This window comes from Neovison vison, chromosome 2, assembly GCF_020171115.1.
Source record: "Neovison vison isolate M4711 chromosome 2, ASM_NN_V1, whole genome shotgun sequence".
NCBI classification, from domain to species: domain Eukaryota; kingdom Metazoa; phylum Chordata; class Mammalia; order Carnivora; family Mustelidae; genus Neogale; species Neogale vison.
Genome location: NC_058092.1, coordinates 156,873,758 through 156,896,644, shown reverse-complemented (window position 1 = coordinate 156,896,644; position 22,887 = coordinate 156,873,758). Strand labels below are relative to the sequence as shown.

The 22,887-nt window shown below is 50.5% G+C and overlaps 1 long non-coding RNA gene across 1 annotated transcript in view; it reads right to left on the bottom strand.

The window, feature by feature from the left end:
- LOC122900614 overlaps nucleotides 1-22,887 on the bottom strand; it is a 191,447-nt gene that overhangs the window by 11,887 nt on the left and 156,673 nt on the right. The window contains exons 15-16 of the long non-coding RNA XR_006383272.1: nucleotides 21,948-22,051; nucleotides 5,924-6,027 (exon numbers count right to left, since the gene is read on the bottom strand). This is a non-coding gene — a long non-coding RNA (uncharacterized LOC122900614). The remainder of the gene's footprint in view (nucleotides 1-5,923; nucleotides 6,028-21,947; nucleotides 22,052-22,887) is intronic.

Here is a 22,887-nt window from a genome sequence, read left to right as displayed (position 1 = left end):
CTGCTGCAGCTAAGCTGCTGCCCTGTGCCCCAGGCCACTGCTGACCTTCACTGTCCAGCCCCACTGACATGCACTAAGGCCCTACCCCGCCCTTCATGCCCTACCTGAGCAGTTGCTGTGCCACTGCCTCTCAGCTGGTTCCGTCCCCCCATCTCCGCATGCCACCACCCGCCTGCCACCCCACATGCACCCGTGCAGCCGTGCTGTCCCACCCCGCCCACCACCATGCTCATTCCTGTCCTGATGCCCGACCACCCCTCTCTGCTACTACCACCCCTCTCTGCTCTCCCCACATCCCCACTACCAATCCCCTGAACACCCCCTCGCCGTCACTGCCCCCTTACCGCTACCCTGCTTCTGATCTGCTGCCACCCTGGGTCCCACTCTTGCCCTATGTCCTGCTGCTTCCCTGTGTCCTGCAGCTGCTGGTCTTCATAGTACAGCCCTATGCAGCCCTGCCCTGTTGACTTGCATGATTGCCCCACCTACCACGCTGGCCCCTGCTGTTCCTGCCCACCCCTCCCTGCAGATACCACCTAGATGTTATCCCTTTCCCCCACTCTGGAGCCTTCCCGATCCCCTACCCCTATTGCCGCGCTGAGTCATGAGTCCATGAGCCGCCCCATGAGTACTAATCCACCTTCCGTGCACTGGTACCGGCAGGCTGCCCTCACAACGTGAGCCGCTCCCACCGCACTGCACAACCGTCCACAGCTCCCCCACTTAAAACCACCATTGCCTCTCGGCTGCTACCCTGGGTCCCCGCTACTGCTGCTGCTAACAGTGGTCCCGCCCTGTAGACAAGCACCAAGCCCAGCAAAGCCAGGCCCTTGCTTTGCTGCCTGACCCACCACACCATGACATTGAGACCCTGCTCATACCCGGCTAGTCCTGCCCACCCCCAAGGACACTACCGCCTAGCTACTCCCCTCCCCCCACTCCAATGCCTCCCGGCTGCCAAGCATGTGGCTGCCCAGCACGTCCACCACCCCCAGCGCGGCTACCAACTTGCTGCTCCCCAGAAATGCACCCCTGCCACCCTGCTGTGCCCCCACAAAGGCCCCTTTACTGCCAAGCCACATCTGTGTCCTGTGCCTCGGCCTCTGCTGTGATTCGCTTCCCCGCCTCATTGGCATCACTATGAGCAGGTCCAGCAAGCCAGCCAAGCTGTCTCTGTGCTGCGCCTCAGGGATGGTCCCACCCTCCCTATGCTGCCCTGCCACCTCTATTCCAACACCCCGTCCAGGTGCCACACTGCTGAACCCCTCAGATGGCACACAGCTCCCGACCCACGGGCCTCTACCTCTCCCTGCGCCACTACTGCCTGGTTGCCCCCTCCCCCGACTCTGGTGACCCCAGGTCTCTCCCCTACTGGTTCCACCCCCATACCTGAGCGTTTTCATCTCTCTGACACCTCCTGGCACCCTTGCAGCCCTGCCACCCCCGCCCACCACGCCGAGACACTCACCTCCCGATGATGCCAGGCTGGTCCCTCCCCTCCACCCTCCAGAACCACCTAATTGCTTCCCCCTCCCCCGGTTCCGTTGTCTCCCTGCTGCCAGCCGCATTACCATGCTACTGGCACCCTATCCACCACCTCCCCATGCTTCCACCACATTGCTACCGCCCCCATACATCCCTGCCCCCCTTACCTCAGCTGCCGCCGCTCCACTGCGGCCCTGTGCCCCAGGCCACTGTGTTGCTTTGCCCTCCCGCCCCTTTGACGCGCACGATGGGCCCGCCCACCACCCCCTCCTAACTGTTGCTGCCCCACTGCCTGAGGCTTCTCCCACCCCCTCACCCCCTCACCCCCTCTGCTGCCGCCTAGATTCCGACAATCCACACAGGTGCCACACAGCTCCCACCCCTCCCTGTGCCACTACTGTCTGTCCCCTTCCACGCCTCTGGTGACCCCTGCTCCCTCCTCCGTGATCCCGTCCCCCTACCTCAGTGTTGTCTCCCAGCTGCCAACCCCTCAGGCCCATGCAGCCCCACCCACCACGCCGTGACGTTTACGCCCGGCTTAGGCCCAGCTTGTCCCGCCACCAACACCCGCCCCCCAATACTGCCTGACGGCTTTCCCCTTCCCCGCGCTCCGTTGCCTCCCTACTGCCAGGCACATTACCGTGCTACGTCCACCCTGAATATCTGACCTCCTCTCCAACGCAGCTCACACTGCTACCATCACATGCACCCCTGCCGGCCTGCTGTGCCCCTCACGCTGCCGCCCTTACCTCAGCTGCTGCTGATCCCAGGCAGCCCTACGCCCCAGGTCTCCGCTGTGCTATGCGTCCCCGCCCCCTTGATGTGCACTGTAGGGTCACCCACCACGCCCACCCCGCTGAAGCTGCCCCGCCCCCTTGAAGTGCATGATGGACCCACCCACCACGCCATCCTAACGGTCGCTACACTGCTGCCTGGGGCTGTTCCCACCCCCTCGACCCCTCTGCTGCCGTCTAGATTCCACCCATCCCCCAGAGGTGCCACACAGCTACCCCACTGGGCTGACACGCAGATCCCACCCCTCCCTGTGCCACTTTTGCCTGCCCCCATCCCTGCCTCTGCTGACCCCTACTCCCTTCCCTGTGATCCCGTCCCCCTATCTCAGTGTTGTCTCCTGGCGGCCAACTCCTCAGACCCATGTAGCCCCGCCCACCGTGCCGTAACGTTGACGCCCCGCGGATGCCGAGATTGTCCTGCTCCCCTCCACGTGCCACTATCGTCTAACTGCTTTCCCCTCCCCCCTGCTCCGTTGCCTCCCCGCTGCCAGGCATATTACTGTGCTACTTCTGCCCTGAATATCTGCCCCCCTCCCCACGTGGCTCACATTGCTATCCCCACTGGCACCCTTGCCAGCCTGCTGTGCCCCGCACACTGCCCCCCTTACCTCAGCTGCCGCTGCTCCCAGGCAGCCCTAGGCCCCAGCCTCCACTGGGCTACGCCGCCCCGCCCCCTTGACGTGCACTCTGGGGCCGCCCACCACGCCAGTCTGTTGTGGACCCGCCCACCATGCCCTCCACTGCTGCTGCCCCACGCCCCTGACGTGCATCATGGGCCCGCCCACCACGCCCCCCGCCCCGCCTCCGCTGCTGCAGCTGCTGAGCCACTGCCTCTGGGCTGATCCCACCCCACTCCCAGTTGCTGCTGCCTAGATTCCATACCCCCCTCACAGTCGATGCAGGGCTGCCCCACTTGGCTGACACAGCTCCCCCACCACGGCCTGCTACAGCTCCCTGTGCCACTACTGCCCAGTTGTCCCCTCACCTGGCTCTGGTGACCTCTGCTCCCTCTCTCACTGGTCCCGCCCCCTACCATAAGGTCATCACCTGGCTGCCACCTCCTCCCACCTGGGGAGCCACACGGCCCCACCTACCACCCCATGCCATGACAGCCCCATTGCCCCACTGAGTTGCCCTTGATTCCTTCTGCCAAGGCCCGCCCCCCACAGCTACCCCCCCCCAGGAACCTGCTGTCCTGCTGCACATCCACCCAGCGCCACTGCAGCCTTCCCCAAGCTACTGCCCACGTTGCCCCTTCTTGCAGCCCTGCCCCTGCCCCCAATCCCCGCCCCGCCACCCGTTGGCCTGGTGCTGCTGCCAGCGTTTCAGCCCACCGCCCCTTCCATGGTTGCCCTGCTGCCGCTGCCTTGCCCCACTACCATGAGACCGACACCCCGCTGATCCTGCCCACCCCCCACCATTAGCCTCCAACCCACTACCATCCTGCTTAACCCCCCCACTCTGCTGCTGAACCACTATGCCCCACCAACGCCACTGCCACCCCACTGCACCTCCCCAACATCGCTCTGACTGCGACCCAGTGACATTGCTTCCCGCTGCCCTGCCCTGTTGCTGCTGTCCTGCTGCACCCACCCTCCACTGCTACCTGGCTGGACTGCACACCCTGCCCTCGATGTGGCCCCAACAAACCCTACCCCCACCACTTCTCTGCCCCTGGGACCCTTACCGTCACCTCACTGCCCATCGGCTGCTGCCCCAGGTTCACACGCTGCCCTTGCACTGGCTTCGAAGCCCTGCCCCCCTCCATGCCCTGTTGTCCTGCTCACCACGCCAGGCGTGGACTCGCCTCCATCCCCCTCACAGGTCCTCTCTCCTAACCGCAAGCTACTGTCTAGCATCCCTCCCCACCCCAAGGGCTTCCCTGCCTGCTGCCCTCCCCCGTTTTCAAGGGCTCCCACCCCACTGTTCCCACCTCCCGTCCCCCGCTGCTACTGCCTGGCTACTCCACCAAATCCTTGCCTCAGCCGCCATACCTCCCTTGTGCAATACTCTACTTTTCTTGAGGATATGCCAGGCATCAACCTAAATATTTTACATATACCATCTTAATGAATCCTCACAACTACTCTGAGAAAAATGCTATCCTCTATCACATTGTAAATGAGGAAACTGAGGCTTAGAAAGATTCAATATTTTGGGGCACCTGGGTGGCTCAGTGGGTTAAGCCTCTGCCTTTGGCTCAGGTCATGATCCCAGGATCCCCTGGGATCGAGCCCCGCATTGGGCTCCCTGCTCAGCAGAGAACCTGCTTCCGCTCTCTCTCTGCCTGCCTCTCTGCCTACTGTGATCTGTCAAATAAATAAAACAAAATATTTAAAATAAAAGAAAGTTAAAAAAAGAAAGAGAAAGAAAGAAATGAAAGAAATAAGGAAGGTTGGTTCAATATCTTGCCTGCAAAGAGTATGAAACAGCTGAAATTCAGACTCAGGTGGGTCTGACTCTTGAGCACAGACTCACTCCCATACTGCCTCTCACTCTTTCTCCACAGAGAACAGGTCCGTCTCTACCTGTCTCTGAAACCTTACAGAATTCGGCTGCTTTGTTTTCTCTCCAATGCAAAGGAGCCTGTATTCTGTACCTCCAGAGCCATTTCCCTCCCATACTCCAAGTCTGAATTTCCACCTTGAACTCCTCTTGTCCAAAACTGAACCTTCCTATATTCCTCCAAATATGCTTCACCTTTGGTGCCCCCTGTTGACTCCTCTGCCATGCATTCTTAGAAACATCACGGCATTTTTTATTCACCTCTGCCCCTGGCCCCTTTTCATAATCAGTTTCCAAGTTGTGTTAATTTTACTCCTGAATGACTAAATTATCCACTTGTCTCCATTCCACCAGCCTGAACCACCCCCACATCGCCTCTGAACTTTGCTTTATAGTCTATTTCTATTCATCTTGAATCATTACCACTTCCTACCCTCTATTCCAGTGACTGGTCTACATGTCTTATATCCCTCACCAAACTATGAGCCCCTACAGGGTAGGAAACGTGATTCATCTCGGAATTTGCCATAGCACTTAACACAGTATCTAGCATATGGCGGGTGCTTAGCTAGTATTGACTGGCTTAATTTGTAAATTCTCTATGTAAATCAATATATTAGCCAAACTGCCTATTAGACCATTTGAAATCCACAGAGCTCAGAGCAGCAAAACCGTGAAAGTAGATTCAAATCATCAAAATTGCCAGGAGATCTGATTCACCTGAGTCCCATTCTGATCTTGTCGAAATTTGTCATTAGGCTCAGCAATCCTGCTTTTTTGTTCCTGTGGAACACTCCAGGATAAACCATCCACTGGCACCAAAGCCCTTTTCTCATCATTCCCACCACACCCTGCAAGGTCAGAATATGTCATTTTCCTTCATGTCTCAGTCTATGAGATGCTAGGTGGTACCTAAACCCCTTTGCAGTGATAATAACTCTTGCCAAAGTACTTTGAACTTGGCAGGTCACCCTGTTGTTACAAGCATTCCCATGCCCAGAGGCCACCACTAGGAGGCTCCAGCATGTCCCTGAAACCAGGCTGTTCAGCAAGTCTCTGGGAATGACTGGGGGAAAATTCCAAGCCTTGATTCCAAACTCTATATAAGGGAAAGCAGGGCAATCCCGATGACCACTCACCTCAGTATATAGCTGGATGTCCCAGGGCCTGATGCAGAACAGGTGTTATCTTGTCCCTGCATATTGGAGATTCCTGGTGTGGCAGTTATGTGGATGGCCCCTGCCTGCAAAACAAAAGAGAAGCATAAGATCTAATCATCTCACAAAGGGAAGAGGGGCTTCGAAGAGTGCAACATTTCGCTCTCTCTCTCTCTTTTTTTTTTTTTTTTTTTTGGCTTTGGTCAACTAACTATGCATACGAAGAGCATCTTGGTGCTACTGTTAGTGTTTATGGCACAAACACACATAACCAAGTACCCCTTCTAAAATGCTTAGTGATTGCAGCCTTTGACATTTTACATATATCAAAGGGATCAAAGGTTCTTGTGTAGAAGTAGAAATCCAGACCCATGAAGTATTTCATTCTTGGAATGACTGTAAAGAAAAAGGCAAGATCAACAGCTTTATTTCCTTTACAAGCTTGATTTCATATGAGGTATGGCAACTAAAATCATTCGCAAATTTTTGTAAATTAATATTTAGCATAATCAGAGAGGTGCTTCTGAATTGTAGGAAGAATCTAAAACATCTGGGAAGTAATATATTCTACAAATTGAAAACCCTTAAGTCAGTTTTCCAGTAAGCTCAGAAAAGGAACATTTGCGCATGCCTCTAAACTGTCTTAGCATTTATACATGCAAACTGAGAAAAATGTTGTATATTGTGGGAAACATAAAAACAATATTTTAAAAGAAGAAATAACCTTTCAACAACAATTCCACCATATACTATGATATCATATCTATACTCACACTAATCAAAAGTATCAATAAAATTTAATATAGCATGACTTTATTACAACACAGGAACAATGTACAAATAATATTTAAGATCCTGAGTTCCCAAGTAGTAAGCTTTGAGCCTTAAAAAAAGCATTTGGAGTAATATAAACTTTACTGCTTAAACAAGAGCAAAAAAGACTAGGTAATGTAATTGGGAACTTAAGCAATCATCTACAAAAATACTCATATTTCTAAATTGTGTAATGTTTTAGAATAAGCACAGTTTTAATAGCTAAGGATCAGACTCTAAGTTTTTTTTTAAATCAGTATTTCTCATATGGTAAGGCTGTTGACAAGACATCAAAACTTTCAGGGATAAAATTAAAATATGGTCATTTTTACATTTGCCAAAATCCCTCTTTATAAACCACCAGTGAACAAATTTTTAACTATTCAGTTGTTTCTTATAAATAGATATAGTCCTACTGAGGATAGCTGCATTTTTTTTATTTTATTTATTTATTTGGCAGAGAGAGATCTCAAGTAGGAGAGGCAGGCAGAGAGAGAGGAAGGCAGAGAGAGAGAGGAAGGGAAGCAGGCTCCCTGCTGAGCAGAGAGCCCGATGCGGGGCTCGATCCCACGACCCCGAGATCATGACCTGAGCCAAAAGCAGAGGCTTAACCCACTGAGCTATCCAGGTGCCCTGATAACTGCATGTTTTAAAAACTTTTATTCCGGAAAGGTGGACAACGAACACTATTTTCTATTCTTACTCAAAATGGATGTCAGTTAACATTGCCTTATGTAATTGTTGGTAACTCAGTGTTAACATCCCAAGAAATTGCTGTTTGCCCCAATTCCCCAGCTCATTTTCTTCAATTTTAAGCAATTAAAAAAATGCTAAAATTCAAAATTACATGTGTGTACGTGTGTGTATTCTGCTGCAATTTTTTTCATTTTTTTGGAGGTTTTTTTTTTGTTTTGTTTTGTTTTTTTTGGAGACTATTTTCTTTGGAACTGCCACACCAGAAATCTCCAAAAAGCGATAGCAGGGGGAAGGGTCAGAGGGAAAGGGAGAGAGAATTTTTTTTTCTTTCTTAAGATTTTATTTATTTGACAGAGAGAGCGCAACAGGCAGAGCAGGAGAGGGAGAAGGAGAAGCAGGCTCCCCGCTGAGCAGGGAGCCAGATGTGGGGCTTGATTCCATCCCAGGGTCCTGGGATCCTGACCTGAGCTGAAGGCAGATGCTTAACTGACTGTGCCACCCAGGTGCCCTGGAAGAGAGAATCTTAAGCAGGCAGCAGACGCCACACCCAGGATCGAACCCTCAGGCTCCATCTCAAGACCCTGAGATCATGACCCGAGCCAAAGGCAGGAGTCCATGCTTAACCGACTGAGCGACCCAGGTGACCCTAGATTTTTAATTTTTTTAAATAAAAAAAAACACTGAAATATGAAAAAGGAAAAACTCTGCTTTAAATTTGGATTTGCTCATATTCCCGCATAATTTCTAGGGTGAAACTTTTGTCCTGGTTATTTTCACTCACAGCTTTCTAGGAATATTTGTATCATGGTCCCTTTTTAAGAAGAATGATTAATTCCATCTTGCCATTAAGTCACTATACCCTCATCTTCATTATTACCTTCTACAAGGCACACAGTCTCCAAAACATTTTTAGGAGTCCCGTGTGCCCCATCACAAGCATCCAACAATTTGATAGCGCTGCTACCAAATCACTGCCCCCCCATGCTTCTGCCCCCTGGCTGGTCCCCACACCCTGTACCACTGCCACCCCACTGTGCCATCCCCCACTGCCACCCTGCTGCACCCTACACTCCCGCCACTGTCCCTTCTACCACCCATTCCTGACAGGCCGCTGCCACCAGCGCTGCCACCCTCCACCCTGGTACTCCACAGCAGTTCTCCTTTGTTCCACAATGGCTAACCCTCACCACAGCTGCCCTGTTGCCCTGCCCATTGCAACTGATGCCCTGCTGTGCCACCTCCAGTGCCCTTATCGCTCCCTTGTGCAACCCCCGGGACTCTGCCACCCTGCTGCGCCACCCTCCAGTGCTTCTACTGCCCTGGTACCTGTGTTTCCAAAAGCACCACCACTGCTACCGTGGTCACCCTGCTCCTGCCCATCTCCACTGCCCCACCCAGCCCCCAAGCCATGCTGTGCCACTGCCATGTAACTGCTGCGCCACTGGTCCTCCCAGCCACATGCAGGCCAATCCCTCCCCACTTCACCTCCCTGCTTTGCCTCCCCATGTGCTGCCATCTCAAGTCACTGCCTTCCTCAAATCACTGCTGCCTCACTGCCCTGCCCCCGCCATTTCTTCACTGCATACTCTCCCCTTGCTGCCGCGGCTGTGCAGAGCCCCTGCCCTGCCCACACAGCTATGAACCTGATGCTTTTGCCCTGCTGGTCCCACCAAACACCCCCGAACTGCTCCCGCCTGTCGGCCCGCCACCCAGCCCCAGTGCCTCCAGATTCCCTACCCGTTGACCTGCTGCTGCCGCCCCACGCATACCAGCCTTCTCCCAATGCTGCTACTGCCTGGGTGCCCCCGCCTCGTGACCCTGCCGTCCGCAGCACACCCCTCATACTGTCCACCTTACCACCGCTGCAGCTAAGCTGCTGCCCTGTGCCCCAGGCCACTGCAGACCTTCACTGTCCAGCCCCACTGACATGCACTAAGGCCCTACCCCGTCCTTCATGCCCTACCTGAGCAGTTGCTGTGCCGCTGCCTCCCAGCTGGTTCCGTCCCCCCATCTCCGCATGCCACCACCCGCCTGCCACCCCACATGCACCCGTGCAGCCGTGCTGTCCCACCCTGCCCACCACCATGCTCATTCCTGTCCTGATGCCCCACCACCCCTCTCTGCTACTACCACCCCTCTCTGCTCTCCCCACATCCCCACTACCAATCCCCTGAACACCCCCTCGCCGTCACTGCCCCCTTACCGCTACCCTGCTTCTGGTCTGCTGCCACCCTGGGTCCCACTCTTGCCCTATGTCCTGCTGCTTCCCTGTGTCCTGCAGCTGCTGGTCTTCATAGTACAGCCCTATGCAGCCCTGCCCTGTTGACTTGCATGATTGCCCCACCTACCACGCTGGCCCCTGCTGTTCCTGCCCACCCCTCCCTGCAGATACCACCTAGATGTTATCCCTTTCCCCCACTCTGGAGCCTTCCCGATCCCCTACCCCTATTGCCGCGCTGAGTCATGAGTCCATGAGCCGCCCCATGAGTCCTAATCCACCTTCCGCGCACTGGTACCGGCAGGCTGCCCTCACAACGTGAGCCGCTCCCACCGCACTGCACCACTGTCCACAGCTCCCCCACTTAAAACCACCATTGCCGGGAGGAGTCAAGATGGCGGAGATGTAGCAAGCTGAGACTACCTCAGCTAGCAGGAGATCAGCTAGAGAGCTTATCTAAAGATTGCAAACACCTGCAAATCCATCGGCAGATCGAGGAGAAGAAGAACAGCAATTCTAGAAACAGAAAAACAACCACTTTCTGAAAGGTAGGACTGGCGGAGAAGTGAATCCAAAGCGACGGGAAGATAGACCCCGGGGGGGAGGGGCCGGCTCCCGGCAAGCGGTGGAGCAACGGAGCACAAAATCAGGACTTTTAAAAGTCTGTTCCGCTGAGGGACATCGCTCCGGAGGCTAAACCGGGGCGAAGCCCACACAGGGTCGGCGTGACCTCAGGTCCTGCGGGGTCACAGAAGGATCGGGGGTGTCCGAGTGTCGCAGAGCTTGCGGATATTGGAACGGGAAAGCCGGCTGCAGAGACAGAGCCGACAGTGAGCTCGCAGCTCAGAGTTGCCTTGAACCGGCCGCAAGCTCGGTGAGCTCGGAGCGCGGCCGGAGGTTGGGCAGACGGGAGTTACTGGGAGCTGTTCGCTGAGGGCGCACAGGGGAGCGGGGCCCCGGGCTCTCGGCTCCTCCGGGCCGGAGACCAGGAGGCCGCCATTTGTATTCCCGTCTTCCGGAACTCTACGGAAAGCGCTCAGGGAACAAAAGCTCCTGAAAGCAAAGCCGAGCAGATCACACAGCCCGGCCCCTGGTAAGGGCGGTGTAATTCCGCCTGGGGCAAAGACACTTGAGAATCACTACACCAGGTCCCTCCCCCAGAAGATCAACAAGAAATCCAGGCAAGACCAAGTTCACCTACCAAGGAGTGCAGTTTCAACACCAAGGAGAGAGCAGCAGAATTCCAGAGGAGGAGAAAACAAACCACGGAACTCATGGCTTTCTGCCTGTGATTTTTCAGTCTTGCAGTTAATTTAATTTTTTTCTTTTTCATTTTTTTTCTCTTCTTCTGCTAAAATTTTTTATAACTTTTACCCTTTTCTCTTTTAACGTTTTTTAACTAGATTATCTAATATATATTTTTCTTTTTTATACTTTTGTTTATTCATTTTCTTTTTTTTAATTCTTTTTTTTCTTTTTTTCTTTCTTTCTTTTTGAACCTTTTTTTATCCCCAAATCAGAAGAGATCCTAATCTCTTCAATCTTTTTTTTCTTAATTCTTTTTTAAATTCTTGATTGAATTTTTAATTCAATCTCTTTTTTTTACTTCTTTTTTTCTTTTTTTTTCTTTCTTTCTTTTTGAACCTCTTTTTATCCCCAAATCAGAAGAGATCCCAATCAGAAGAGATTGGGAGATCCCAATCAGAAGAGATTGGGAGATCCCAATCAAAGGAGATCCCAATCAGAGGAGATCCCTCATCCAATCGTGAGGGGGGAGAAATCCCCCCTCACGATTTGGGATCTCTTCTGATTTGGTTAAAGCATATTTTCCTGGGATTGTTGCCACCCTTTTAGTATTTTACTTGCTCCTTCATATACTCTTAGCTGGACAAAATGACAAGGCGGAAAAATTCACAACAAAAAAAAGAACAAGAGTCAGTACCGAAGGCTAGGGACCTAATCAATACAGACATTGGTAATATGTCAGATCTAGAGTTCAAAATGACAATTCTCAAGGTTATAGCCGGGCTTGAAAAAGGCATGGAAGATATTAGAGAAACCCTCTCCAGAGATATAAAAGCCCTTTCTGGAGAAATAAAAGAACTAAAATCTAACCAAGTTGAAATTAAAAAAGCTATTAATGAAGTTCAATCAAAAATGGAGGCTCTCACTGCTAGGATAAATGAGGCAGAAGAAAGAATTAGCGATATAGAAGACCAAATGACAGAGAATAAAGAAGCTGAGCAAAAGAGGGACAAACAGCTACTGGACCATGAGTGGAGAATTCGAGAGATAAGTGACACCATAAGACGAAACAACATTAGAATAATTGGGATTCCAGAAGAAGAAGAAAGAGAGAGGGGAGCAGAAGGTATACTGGAGAGAATTATTGGGGAGAATTTCCCCAATATGGCAAAGGGAACGAGTATCAAAATTCAGGAGGCTCAGAGAACGCCCCTCAAAATCAATAAGAATAGGCCCACACCCCGTCACCTAATAGTAAAATTTACAAGCCTTAGCGACAAAGAGAAAATCCTGAAAGCAGCCCGGGAAAAGAAGTCTGTAACATACAACGGTAAAAGTATTAGATTGGCAGCTGACTTATCCACAGAGACCTGGCAGGCCAGAAAGAGCTGGCATGACATTTTCAGAGCACTAAACGAGAAAAACATGCAGCCAAGAATACTATATCCAGCTAGGCTATCATTGAAAATAAAAGGAGAGATTAAAAGCTTCCAGGACAAACAAAAACTGAAAGAATTTGCAAACACCAAACCAGCTCTACAGGAAATACTGAAAGGGGTCCTCTAAGCAAAGAGAGAGCCTACAAGTGGTAGATCAGAAAGGAACAGAGACAATATACAGTAACAGTCACCTTACAGGCAATACAATGGCACTAAAATCATATCTCTCAATAGTTACCCTGAATGTTAATGGGCTAAATGCCCCAATCAAAAGACACAGGGTATCAGAATGGATAAAAAAAACAAAACCCATCTATATGTTGCCTCCAAGAAACTCATTTTAAACCCGAAGACACCTCCAGACTTAAAGTGAGGGGGTGGAAAAGAATTTACCATGCTAATGGACATCGGAAAAAAGCAGGAGTGGCAATCCTTATATCAGATCAATTAGATTTTAAGCCAAAGACTATAATAAGAGATGAGGAAGGACACTATATCATACTCAAAGGGTCTGTCCAACAAGAAGATCTAACAATTTTAAATATCTATACCCCCAACGTGGGCGCAGCCAACTATATAAACCAATTAATAACAAAATCAAAGAAACACATCAACAATAATACAATAATAGTAGGGGACTTTAACACTCCCCTCACTGAAATGGACAGATCATCCAAGCAAAAGATCAACAGGGAAATAAAGGCCTTAAATGATACACTGGATGAGATGGACATCACAGATATATTCAGAACATTTCATCCCAAAGCAACAGAATACACATTCTTCTCTAGTGCACATGGAACATTCTCCAGAATAGATCACATCCTCGGTCCTAAATCAGGACTCAACCGGTATCAAAAGATTGGGATCATTCCCTGCATATTTTCAGACCACAATGCTCTGAAGCTAGAACTCAACCACAAGAGGAAGTTTGGAAAGAACACAAATACATGGAGACTAAACAGCATCCTTCTAAAGAATGAATGGGTCAACCGGGAAATTAAAGAAGAATTGAAAAAAATCATGGAAACAAATGATAATGAAAATACAACGGTTCAAAATCTGTGGGACACAACAAAGGCAGTCCTGAGAGGAAAATATATAGCGGTACAAGCTTTTCTCAAGAAACAAGAAAGGTCTCAGGTACACAACCTAACCCTACACCTAAAGGAGCTGGAGAAAGAACAAGAAAGAAACCCTAAGCCCAGCAGGAGAAGAGAAATCATAAAGATCGGAGCAGAAATCAATGAAATAGAAACCAAAAAAACAATAGAACAAATCAACCAAACTAGGAGCTGGTTCTTTGAAAGAATTAAGAAAATTGATAAACCCTTGGCCAGACTTATCAAAAAGAAAAGAGAAAGGACCCAAATAAATAAAACCATGAATGAAAGAGGAGAGATCACAACTAACACCAAAGAAATACAAACTATTATAAGAACATACTATGAGCAACTCTACGCCAACAAATTTGACAATCTGGAAGAAATGGATGCATTCCTAGAAACATATAAACTACCAAAATTGAACCAGGAAGAAATAGAAAGCCTGAACAGACCCATAACCAGTAAGGAGATTGAAACAGTCATTAAAAATCTCCAAACAAACAAAAGCCCAGGGCCAGACGGCTTCCCGGGGGAATTCTACCAAACATTTAAAGAAGAACTAATTCCTATTCTCCTGAAACTGTTCCAAAAAATAGAAATGGAAGGAAAACTCCCAAACTCATTTTATGAGGCCAGCATCACCTTGATCCCAAAACCAGACAAGGATCCCATCAAAAAAGAGAGCTATAGACCAATATCCTTGATGAACACAGATGCAAAAATTCTCACCAAAATACTAGCCAATAGGATTCAACAGTACATTAAAAGGATTATTCACCACGACCAAGTGGGATTTATCCCAGGGCTGCAAGGTTGGTTCAACATCCGCAAATCAGTCAATGTGATACAACACATCAATAAAAGAAAGAACAAGAACCATATGATACTCTCAATAGATGCTGAAAAAGCATTTGACAAAGTACAGCATCCCTTCCTGATCAAAACCCTTCATAGAGGGCACATACCTCAATATCATCAAAGCCATCTATGAAAAACCCACTGCAAATATCATTCTCAATGGAGAAAAACTGAAAGCTTTTCCACTAAGGTCAGGAACACGGCAGGGATATCCATTATCATCACTGCTATTCAACATAGTACTAGAAGTCCTAGCCTCAGCAATCAGACAACAAAAGGAAATTAAAGGCATCCAAATCGGCAAAGAAGAAGTCAAATTATCACTCTTCGCAGATGATATGATACTCTATGTGGAAAACCCAAAAGACTCCACTCCAAAACTGCTAGAACTTATACAGGAATTCATTAAAGTGTCAGGATATAAGATCAATGCACAGAAATCAGTTGCACTTCTCTACACCAACAACAAGACAGAAGAAAGAGAAATTAAGGAGTCAATCCCATTTACAATTGCACCCCAAACCATAAGATACCTAGGAATAAACCTAACCAAAGAGGCTAAGAATCTATACTCAGAAAACTATAAAGTACTCATGAAAGAAATTGAGGAAGACACAAAGAAATGGAAAAATGTTCCATGCTCCTGGATTGGAAGAATAAATATTGTGAAAATGTCTATGCTACCTAAAGCAATCTACACATTTAATGCAATTCCTATCAAAGTACCACCCATCTTTTTCAAAGAAATGGAACAAATAATTTTAAAATTTATATGGAACCAGAAAAGACCTCGAATAGCCAAAGGGATATTGAAAAACAAAGCCAAAGTTGGTGGCATCACAATTCCGGACTTCAAGCTTTATTACAAAGCTGTCATCATCAAGACAGCATGGTACTGGCACAAAAACAGACACATAGACCAATGGAACAGAATAGAGAGCCCAGAAATAGACCCTCAACTCTATGGTCAACTAATCTTCGACAAAGCAGGAAAGAATGTCCAATGGAAAAAAGACAGCCTCTTCAATAAATGGTGTTGGGAAAATTGGACAGCCACGTGCAGAAAAATGAAATTGGACCATTTCCTTACACCACACACAAAAATAGATTCAAAATGGATTAAGGACCTCAATGTGAGAAAGGAATCCATCAAAATCCTTGAGGAGAACACAGGCAGCAACCTCTTCGACCTCAGCCGCAGCAACATCTTCCTAGGAACATCGCCAAAGGCAAGGGAAGCAAGGGCAAAAATGAACTTTTGGGATTTCATCAAAATCAAAAGCTTTTGCACAGCAAAGGAAACAGTTAACAAAACCAAAAGACAACTGACAGAATGGGAGAAGATATTTGCAAACGACATATCAGATAAAGGACTAGTGTCCAAAATCTATAAAGAACTTAACAACCTCAACACCCAAAGAACAAATAATCCAATCAAGAAATGGGCAGAGGTCATGAACAGACGTTTCTGCCAAGAAGACATCCAGATGGCCAACAGACACATGAAAAAGTACTCCATATCACTCGGCATCAGGGAAATACAAATCAAAACCACAATGAGATATCACCTCACACCAGTCAGAATGGCTAAAATCAACAAGTCAGGAAATGACAGATGCTGGCGAGGATGCGGAGAAAGGGGAACCCTCCTACACTGTTGGTCGGAATGCAAGCTGGTGCAACCACTCTGGAAAACAGCATGGAGATTCCTCAAAATGTTGAAAATAGAACTGCCCTATGACCCAGCAATTGCACTACTGGGAATTTACCCTAAAGATACAAACGTAGTGATCCAAAGGGGCACGTGCACCCGAATGTTTATAGCAGCAATGTCCACAATAGCCAAACTATGGAAAGAACCTAGATGTCCATCAACAGATGAATGGATCAAGAAGATGTGGTATATATACACAATGGAATACTATGCAGCCATCAAAAGAAACGAAATCTTGCCATTTGCGACAACATGGATGGAACTAGAGCGTATCATGCTTAGCGAAATAAGTCAAGCAGAGAAAGACAACTATCATATGATCTCCCTGATATGAGGGAGTGGTGATGCAACATGGGGGCTTAAGTGGGTAGGAGAAGAATCCATGAAACAAGATGGGATAGGGAGGGAGACAAACCATAAGTGACTCTTAATCTCACGAAACAAACTGTGGGTTGCTGGGGGGAGGGGGGTTGGGAGAAGCGGGGAAGGTTATGGACATTGGGGAGGGTATGTGCTTTTGGGTAAATTGGAAGAGGTGGTGAACCATGAGAGACTATGCACTCTGAAAAACAGTCTGAGGGGTTTGAAGTGGCGGGGGGGTGGGAGGTAGGGGTACCAGGTGGTGGGTATTATAGAGGGCACAGCTTGCATGGAGCACTGGGTGTGGTGAAAAAATAATGAATACTGTTTTTCTGAAAATAAATAAATTGGGAAAAAAAAAAAAAAACCACCATTGCCTCTCGGCTGCTACCCTGGGTCCCCGCTACTGCTGCTGCTAACAGTGGTCCCGCCCTGTAGACAAGCACCAAGCCCAGCAAAGCCAGGCCCTTGCTTTGCTGCCTGACCCACCACACCATGACATTGAGACCCTGCTCATACCCGGCTAGTCCTGCCCACCCCCAAGGACACTACCGCCTAGCTACTCCCCTCCCCCCACTCCAATGCCTCCCGGCTGCCAAGCATGTGGCTGCCCAGCACGTCCACCACCCCCAGCGCGGCTACCAACTTGCTGCTCCCCAGAAATGCACCCCTGCCACCCTGCTGTGCCCCCACAAAGGCCCCTTTACTGCCAAGCCACATCTGTGTCCTGTGCCTCGGCCTCTGCTGTGATTCGCTTCCCCGCCTCACTGGCATGCACTATGAGCAGGTCCAGCAAGCCAGCCAAGCTGTCTCTGTGCTGCGCCTCAGGGATGGTCCCACCCTCCCTATGCTGCCCTGCCACCTCTATTCCAACACCCCCTCCATGTGCCACACTGCTAAATCCCTCAGATGGCACACAGCTCCCGACCCACAGGCCTCTACCTCTCCCTGCGCCACTACTGCCTGGTTGCCTCCTCCCCCAACTCTGGTGACCCCAGGTCTCTCCCCTACTGGTTCCACCCCCATACCTGAGCGTTTTCATCTCTCTGACACCTCCTGGCACCCTTGCAGCCCTGCCACCCCGCCCATAACGCCAAGACACTGACATCCCGATGATGCCAGGCTGGTCCCTCCCCTCCACCCTCCAGAACCACCTAATTGCTTCCCCCTCCCCCGGTTCCATTGTCTCCCTGCTGCCAACCGCATTACCATGCTACTTGCACCCTATCCACCACCTCCCCATGCTTCCACCACATTGCTACCGCCCCCATACATCCCTGCCCCCCTTACCTCAGCTGCCGCCGCTCCACTGCGACCCTGTGCCCCAGGCCTCTGTGTTGCTTTGCCCTCCCGCCCCTTTGACGCGCACGATGGGCCCGCCCACCACCCACTCCTAACTGTTGCAGCCCCACTGCCTGAGGCTTCTCCCACCCCCTCACCCACTCACCCCCTCTGCTGCCGCCTAGATTCCGACAATCCACCACAGGGGCCACACAGCTCCCACCCCTCCCTGTGCCACTACCGTCTGTCCCCTTCCACGCCCTGGTGACCCCTGTTCCCTCCTCCGTGATCCCGTCCCCCTACCTCAGTGTTGTCTCCCAGCTGCCAACCCCTCAGGCCCATGCAGCCCCACCCACCACGCCGTGACGTTTACGCCCGGCTTAGGCCCAGCTTGTCCCGCCACCAACACCCGCCCCCCAATACTGCCTGACGGCTTTCCCCTTCCCCGCGCTCCGTTGCCTCCCTACTGCCAGGCACATTACCGTGCTACGTCCACCCTGAATATCTGCCCTCCTCTCCAACGCAGCTCACACTGCTACCATCACATGCACCCCTGCCGGCCTGCTGTGCCCCTCACGCTGCCGCCCTTACCTCAGCTGCTGCTGATCCCAGGCAGCCCTACGCCCCAGGTCTCCGCTGTGCTATGCGTCCCCGCCCCCTTGATGTGCACTGTAGGGTCACCCACCACGCCCACCCCGCTGAAGCTGCCACGCCCCCTTGAAGTGCATGATGGACCCACCCACCACGCCATCCTAACGGTCGCTACACTGCTGCCTGGGGCTGTTCCCACCCCCTCGACCCCTCTGCTGCCGTCTAGATTCCACCCATCCCCCAGAGGTGCCACACAGCTACCCCACTGGGCTGACACGCAGATCCCACCCCTCCCTGTGCCACTTTTGCCTGCCCCCATCCCTGCCTCTGCTGACCCCTACTCCCTTCCCTGTGATCCCGTCCCCCTATCTCAGTGTTGTCTCCTGGCGGCCAACTCCTCAGACCCATGTAGCCCCGCCCACCGTGCCGTAACGTTGACGCCCCGCGGATGCCGAGATTGTCCTGCTCCCCTCCACGTGCCACTATCGTCTAACTGCTTTCCCCTCCCCCCTGCTCCGTTGCCTCCCCGCTGCCAGGCATATTACTGTGCTACTTCTGCCCTGAATATCTGCCCCCCTCCCCACGTGGCTCACATTGCTATCCCCACTGGCACCCTTGCCGCTGTGCCCCGCACACTGCCCCCCTTACCTCAGCTGCCGCTGCTCCCAGGCAGCCCTAGGCCCCAGCCTCCACTGGGCTACGCCGCCCCGCCCCCTTGACGTGCACTCTGGGGCCGCCCACCACGCCAGTCTGTTGTGGACCCGCCCACCATGCCCTCCACTGCTGCTGCCCCACGCCCCTGACGTGCATCATGGGCCCGCCCACCACGCCCCCGCCCCGCCTCCGCTGCTGCAGCTGCTGAGCCACTGCCTCTGGGCTGATCCCACCCCACTCCCAGTTGCTGCTGCCTAGATTCCATACCCCCCTCACAGTCGCTGCAGGGCTGCCCCACTTGGCTGACACAGCTCCCCCACCACGGCCTGCTACAGCTCCCTGTGCCACTACTGCCCAGTTGTCCCCTCACCTGGCTCTGGTGACCTCTGCTCCCTCTCTCACTGGTCCCGCCCCCTACCATAAGGTCATCACCTGGCTGCCACCTCCTCCCACCTGGGGAGCCACACGGCCCCACCTACCACCCCATGCCATGACAGCCCCATTGCCCCACTGAGTTGCCCTTGATTCCTTCTGCCAAGGCCCGCCCCCCACAGCTACCCCCCCCCCCAGGAACCTGCTGTCCTGCTGCACATCCACCCAGCGCCACTGCAGCCTTCCCCAAGCTACTGCCCACGTTGCCCCTTCTTGCAGCCCTGCCCCTGCCCCCAATCCCCGCCCCGCCACCCGTTGGCCTGGTGCTGCTGCCAGCGTTTCAGCCCACCGCCCCTTCCATGGTTGCCCTGCTGCCGCTGCCTTGCCCCACTACCATGAGACCGACACCCCGCTGATCCTGCCCACCCCCCACCATTAGCCTCCAACCCACTACCATCCTGCTTAACCCCCCCACTCTGCTGCTGAACCACTATGCCCCACCAACGCCACTGCCACCCCCACTGCACCTCCCCAACATCGCTCTGACTGCAACCCAGTGACATTGCTTCCCGCTGCCCTGCCCTGTTGCTGCTGTCCTGCTGCACCCACCCTCCACTGCTACCTGGCTGGACTGCACACCCTGCCCTCGATGTGGCCCCAACAAACCCTACCCCCACCACTTCTCTGCCCCTGGGACCCTTACCGTCACCTCACTGCCCATCGGCTGCTGCCCCAGGTTCACACGCTGCCCTTGCACTGGCTTCGAAGCCCTGCCCCCCTCCATGCCCTGTTGTCCTGCTCACCACGCCAGGCGTGGACTCGCCTCCATCCCCCTCACAGGTCCTCTCTCCTAACCGCAAGCTACTGTCTAGCATCCCTCCCCACCCCAAGGGCTTCCCTGCCTGCTGCCCTCCCCGTTTTCAAGGGCTCCCACCCCACTGTTCCCACCTCCCGTCCCCCGCTGCTACTGCCTGGCTACTCCACCAAATCCTTGCCTCAGCCGCCATACCTCCCTTGTGCAATACTCTACTTTTCTTGAGGATATGCCAGGCATCAACCTAAATATTTTACATATACCATCTTAATGAATCCTCACAACTACTCTGAGAAAAATGCTATCCTCTATCACATTGTAAATGAGGAAACTGAGGCTTAGAAAGATTCAATATTTTGGGGCACCTGGGTGGCTCAGTGGGTTAAGCCTCTGCCTTTGGCTCAGGTCATGATCCCAGGATCCCCTGGGATCGAGCCCCGCATTGGGCTCCCTGCTCAGCAGAGAACCTGCTTCCGCTCTCTCTCTGCCTGCCTCTCTGCCTACTGTGATCTGTCAAATAAATAAAACAAAATATTTAAAATAAAAGAAAGTTAAAAAAAGAAAGAGAAAGAAAGAAATGAAAGAAATAAGGAAGGTTGGTTCAATATCTTGCCTGCAAAGAGTATGAAACAGCTGAAATTCAGACTCAGGTGGGTCTGACTCTTGAGCACAGACTCACTCCCATACTGCCTCTCACTCTTTCTCCACAGAGAACAGGTCCGTCTCTACCTGTCTCCGAAACCTTACAGAATTCGGCTGCTTTGTTTTCTCTCCAATGCAAAGGAGCCTGTATTCTGTACCTCCAGAGCCATTTCCCTCCCATACTCCAAGTCTGAATTTCCACCTTGAACTCCTCTTGTCCAAAACTGAACCTTCCTATATTCCTCCAAATATGCTTCACCTTTGGTGCCCCCTGTTGACTCCTCTGCCATGCATTCTTAGAAACATCACGGCATTTTTTATTCACCTCTGCCCCTGGCCCCTTTTCATAATCAGTTTCCAAGTTGTGTTAATTTTACTCCTGAATGACTAAATTATCCACTTGTCTCCATTCCACCAGCCTGAACCACCCCCACATCGCTTCTGAACTTTGCTTTATAGTCTATTTCTATTCATCTTGAATCATTACCACTTCCTACCCTCTATTCCAGTGACTGGTCTACATGTCTTATATCCCTCACCAAACTATGAGCCCCTACAGGGTAGGAAACGTGATTCATCTCGGAATTTGCCATAGCACTTAACACAGTATCTAGCATATGGCGGGTGCTTAGCTAGTATTGACTGGCTTAATTTGTAAATTCTCTATGTAAATCAATATATTAGCCAAACTGCCTATTAGACCATTTGAAATCCACAGAGCTCAGAGCAGCAAAACCGTGAAAGTAGATTCAAATCATCAAAATTGCCAGGAGATCTGATTCACCTGAGTCCCATTCTGATCTTGTCGAAATTTGTCATTAGGCTCAGCAATCCTGCTTTTTTGTTCCTGTGGAACACTCCAGGATAAACCATCCACTGGCACCAAAGCCCTTTTCTCATCATTCCCACCACACCCTGCAAGGTCAGAATATGTCATTTTCCTTCATGTCTCAGTCTATGAGATGCTAGGTGGTACCTAAACCCCTTTGCAGTGATAATAACTCTTGCCAAAGTACTTTGAACTTGGCAGGTCACCCTGTTGTTACAAGCATTCCCATGCCCAGAGGCCACCACTAGGAGGCTCCAGCATGTCCCTGAAACCAGGCTGTTCAGCAAGTCTCTGGGAATGACTGGGGGAAAATTCCAAGTCTTGATTCCAAACTCTATATAAGGGAAAGCAGGGCAATCCCGATGACCACTCACCTCAGTATATAGCTGGATGTCCCAGGGCCTGATGCAGAACAGGTGTTATCTTGTCCCTGCATATTGGAGATTCCTGGTGTGGCAGTTATGTGGATGGCCCCTGCCTGCAAAACAAAAGAGAAGCATAAGATCTAATCATCTCACAAAGGGAAGAGGGGCTTCGAAGAGTGCAACATTTCGCTCTCTCTCTCTCTCTTTTTTTTTTTTTTTTTGGCTTTGGTCAACTAACTATGCATACGAAGAGCATCTTGGTGCTACTGTTAGTGTTTATGGCACAAACACACATAACCAAGTACCCCTTCTAAAATGCTTAGTGATTGCAGCCTTTGACATTTTACATATATCAAAGGGATCAAAGGTTCTTGTGTAGAAGTAGAAATCCAGACCCATGAAGTATTTCATTCTTGGAATGACTGTAAAGAAAAAGGCAAGATCAACAGCTTTATTTCCTTTACAAGCTTGATTTCATATGAGGTATGGGAACTAAAATCATTCGCAAATTTTTGTAAATTAATATTTAGCATAATCAGAGAGGTGCTTCTGAATTGTAGGAAGAATCTAAAACATCTGGGAAGTAATATATTCTACAAATTGAAAACCCTTAAGTCAGTTTTCCAGTAAGCTCAGAAAAGGAACATTTGCGCATGCCTCTAAACTGTCTTAGCATTTATACATGCAAACTGAGAAAAATGTTGTATATTGTGGGAAACATAAAAACAATATTTTAAAAGAAGAAATAACCTTTCAACAACAATTCCACCATATACTATGATATCATATCTATACTCACACTAATCAAAAGTATCAATAAAATTTAATATAGCATGACTTTATTACAACACAGGAACAATGTACAAATAATATTTAAGATCCTGAGTTCCCAAGTAGTAAGCTTTGAGCCTTAAAAAAAGCATTTGGAGTAATATAAACTTTACTGCTT